This window comes from Drosophila suzukii, unplaced genomic scaffold, assembly GCF_043229965.1.
Source record: "Drosophila suzukii unplaced genomic scaffold, CBGP_Dsuzu_IsoJpt1.0 scf_18, whole genome shotgun sequence".
Taxonomy (NCBI): Eukaryota; Metazoa; Arthropoda; class Insecta; order Diptera; family Drosophilidae; genus Drosophila; species Drosophila suzukii.
This window is the reverse complement of record NW_027255905.1, coordinates 517788-522290: the sequence shown is the minus strand read 5'-3', so window position 1 is coordinate 522290 and position 4503 is coordinate 517788. Positions and strand designations below refer to the sequence as shown.

Here is a 4503-nt window from a genome sequence, read left to right as displayed (position 1 = left end):
TATTTGCTTCAACAGTATATGTGCAAATTAAGTTTCTCACTAGTGAATTGATTACAAACATTTATTTTTATTTTTAACAAACACTTATTCACTATTACAATTTTTCAACAGGTCGAACTTATTTAATTCACTGCTCTTGTACTTTTTTCGAATTGTCCTACTGCTCGATTCGGATCTCAAAAACGGACTCCTGCTCTCTAATAATCAAACCTCGGCTTAAGAGATTTTATCCCCAAAAATTGATGAAGAGAATGACTCAAGAAATTCGAAAAATAGGATGATGCAATTTGCCAGTTAAATTCGAAGTCCAATCTTGGCCGGAAATTGATGTTTACATTAGCGGAGTTTAGGGACCGCTTTGGGGATCTTTTTGTCTACGCTAGCGGACTCGGGGCTCGCTTTGGGGATCTTTTGTTTACGTTAGCGGACTCAGGGCTCGCTTGGGACTTCGATTGTTTACAATATCGGCTTGGATGTTTACAGCATCCGTTTGATTTAGACTGCGTGAAATTGATCTGGGTGGGAATGATTCGGAGGCCTGGTTGACAGAAATAGCTGACCACGGATTTCTCTCGGGTCTATCAGACTTATTTGGAGATTAGCTCTCGGCTCAAAGTTGTTTATAAATTGGGTAAGAGCCCCTAAATAATGTGTCACATAACTCCCCCCATTCTAAATTGAATCGTCCCGATTCATTGGACCTGATGGGTAAATTTAATGTAATTGGTTGGTTAATTCGACAATGATATTTTTAACAATGATATTTTGACAATGAAATTTTCTGAATTTGATTATAATCATAATAATTAAATATATAAATGTGAATATGATTAATATTAACGTAACTGATATTTGAGTTTGTTAAATTTGAATAAATGGATTTAGTATGTTAATATTATCAAAAGAGAGTTCCGAATCATTAGATATAATATATTCGGATATTAAAAAATATGTATATTTTCGAGCTGTGATGTTAACTGTTAACTGTATTTTCTCCATTTACAAAAATGGCTCCATCTTGGATTACATCTACATTTTAATTTTTTTCTCTGATTTTGTTACAAAAAGATTTTTCTCCATTTAGTAATGTGGTGAAACAAGAACCTTCTGGTCTATTTCTGTCTTAAAATTAGACATTACATAGTACTTATTTCTACATTTTGCGACGTGATTATCAATTAATAATTTTCCATCATCATGTGAAATGGATCTTGAATTGTAAACGTCACAACGATCGGTAATAATAGGGTATTTTATGTAAATTATAATATGATCTTTGTGCAAAGCGATTTTAAATTCAGATATATCTAAAAGGTCTGTTAAAATTACAGGTCTATCCTCGTGCTTATAATGTTCTTGTATATCGTCATTGTTTAGAATTTTAGTATTAAATACATCAATTTTGGCGAGTGTAATTGTGTCCATTAAATTCATAAGATCGTAAGTAAGCAACGCAGACGATATTTTCTAAGCGGAATTTCTTGATCTTTAAAGGCTGTTGTGAATTCTTCAGATAAAGATTTTATCTCTTTAAATATTTTAGAATTAATAACGAATTGATCGTTATTATTTTGTATTAAATCATCGATTTTATTTTGGATATTTATGAAATCATTATGATCTGGTGTTCCCGCTATCCATTTCCAAATAGTGCCTATTTCATTAATGCCTCTTTTCGATCTAATATGTAAAATTTGGGAGATAAGTATTTAAATAATTTTTAAATCGTGGGATATTTGCCAAAGAAAATTGTTGCTGTCGTGACTCTTTAGAAATTCTGTTTCAAGATTAATTATATCTCTACAAAGACTTATATTAGTTATATGAAATAAATCTGCGTATGATTCATAAATAAGAACATCTTTGGTATCCTTGTAAAGAAGGAAATCATGGTTCGTGTAATCCATAATTTCGGATTTGGTTGTAGCTACCAGCAATAATAAGTACATTATTGAAATCATTATCTGTAATTTGAAACAAATTATTTAATATTATCTTTATGAATCGTACGGTTTCTGTTATTTATAATAACTTTGTTAGGGAGATTTTCCTTAACTACTTGTTTTTTATATCTAGAATTAAGCTTGTTTCTTTCCCCGTGTTTCTTTTCGTAAATTACCTCTCCTACGTGATAGTTCTTATTTTATCTGTCTTTATTGTGAAAATGCAACATTTTCTCTTGAGCTTGTTGCAATAATTTAGGAGTATCTCCTTGTTTGATTTGTGGGAGTCAGTATTTTCGGCCAAGTTGGCATTCCTAGTCAAGACATTACCCATGGTAATTAACATAAATAGCCCAGATGCAACCCTTCAGTAGCAAGAATCCGATCCTCGCTAGAATACCAAAAATACCATTTTTATGGATTTTGGGGATTTTGTGCATCCTACATCCACTCTAGACGCCATGATTTCCTCCTCTTTATCGAAAGCTTCTCCCGAGATCGGTTCGTTCCCTGCAAAAAGTGCTATAATTTTCAAACCCGTTCGCATCCACACATCCGCGTGTGAAATTCTAGGAATTTTGGTTGAGCAGTACGACCTGTTATCATTCCCAATATTGGTGGTAAGATTATTCGACGATATATTGGAAAAATCTAATTGTAATTCCCGGAAAACAGCAGTGACCAGACCCACGTGCAAATTCTCGGAATTGACGGAAGTTTTACAGTCCTCCCTCTGCGCACAGCAAGGAGCAGGTGCCGCGTGCAGCGATTCATCAGCGGAACCATACATTTCTTCAGCGCCAGGCCATAATCGCCATTTGGGATTCTTATACCGCACACCGCGTGAAAGGAATCTGTCTTCTTTGCCACACCTGGATTAATTTCATCATCGGCAAACCATAAGCGGCTTCAAGGATCGCCGCAGTGAACCCCCGTGAGGTTTTGACCTTGCCAAGTCCGCACGACGATCTACAAGTCAGATCAAGTTGCAGTTCGGGCGAAATACGCACCGGCGCCGAATCGGCGTAATTCGGGCAAGACAGCGGAGGCGGACGCCGCATCCCAATTGGAATTTCAGTTCCAATTCTGCTTCCAGATAATTTTGGCCGGGACTGCCAACTCGTTTTTGTATCGCTAAAGCGATTGTAGTTTAATTTTCTTATTCTAAATATTTGTACGACAAGTTTCTAATTTAATTTACGATTCCTATTTAGCTTTTATACTTGCGTGTGTGCTTACGACATAGTATGACATATATACACTTAAATTAAATTATCCTACAGCGCACATCGATCGTCATCAGGCCTGCTGACTTCGTTGGAGAGTTCGTAAGTACGGCATAGCCGTAAATCATTTACATTCCTACATATATATTCATTCTTGTCTGAGCCCGCACACTTTTGGTACCAATATATACATGTAATTTTTCCACATTCGCGTATTGATATAAATATTAAATAAGAATCGTTTGCACTTATATAATTTAACGTAATCCGCTTAAGTGATTTCCTGTAATTTTTGAATAAGCTTACCGCACATCGATAAAATATGTAATCAGTTTCGTAATAATTTAACGTAAACAAAATATCCATTTCTTTTCCTATTTGATAATCTTGTACTGACACTCGATCATATAGAGAGTCTTTTGGCGTAAAGAACGCTTAGTTCTAAGGCTTTAGTGTTAGGATTTGTAGTATTAAGAACCATGAACCATATTATCGTATTTGCCGTATTAAATGAAATTTAAGATGAATTAATTTGTGATCTTTTGAGGGCACCTTAGAGGATGTAGCGCAGCGGTTGTTTTAAGGGTGGAGTCTAATGTGACTTCACAGGTAGGGTGGGTATAGAAGGTGGCCAATAACATCTGGGCCTCCGTCTTCGATAGGTACAGTCTCTCGTCCGAATCTTAGCCGATGGGTTAAAAATCCTTATCGTTACCGTCTCTCTGTCTACTATTGTTAGTTCTGTGACACTCTTGTTTCATCTTAACACAAACCCACACCCATCTCCCTGAGCAGGCCGGTCAAAGCGTAGACAGAGGTGTTAGGGTGGACAACGCTCATAGAGTGTGTTCGTTACAGATTTTATTAAATAGTATGTCAAAAGGTCGTTGGTTGGTTATTGAATGAATTGTTAAGCTATATTTTTGTGCTGCTTTAACTATAAATTCGGAATAATCAATTAGATTAAGCTCATCTTTAAATAGTAGCAAACACAAGGCCAAGCCATCGAAGAACTGTAAATCCAATTTACAATGTCACCATTGCGGTAAAAAAGGGCACTTCAAGAAAAATTGTTTCAGTTTCAAAAGAAGCTTGGAGAATAAGGATAAGGAGAAACAAGCCCAAGTAGCTAATGCCAAAACAGGTAGATCGATTGCATTCATGTTGAGGAAGGGAAAAGTTATACAGGTGACGCTGATGTATCCTTCATATTGGACTCGGGAGCTTCCACATTATAAACAACATGAATGTATTCGACACTGAATACACCAATCGAGATTGCAATAGCCAAAGAAGATGCATACATATATGTTTCTGCAAAGTGAACTGTCCAA

General features: G+C 35.8%; 1 long non-coding RNA gene across 1 annotated transcript; it reads left to right on the top strand.

The window, feature by feature from the left end:
- Window positions 1–1764: 1764 nt before the first annotated feature.
- On the top strand, window positions 1765–3696 carry LOC136117082 (uncharacterized). The gene is made up of 2 exons (XR_011605596.1): window positions 1765–2563; window positions 2619–3696. It is a non-coding gene; the product is annotated as an uncharacterized lncRNA (long non-coding RNA).
- Window positions 3697–4503: the final 807 nt, after the last annotated feature.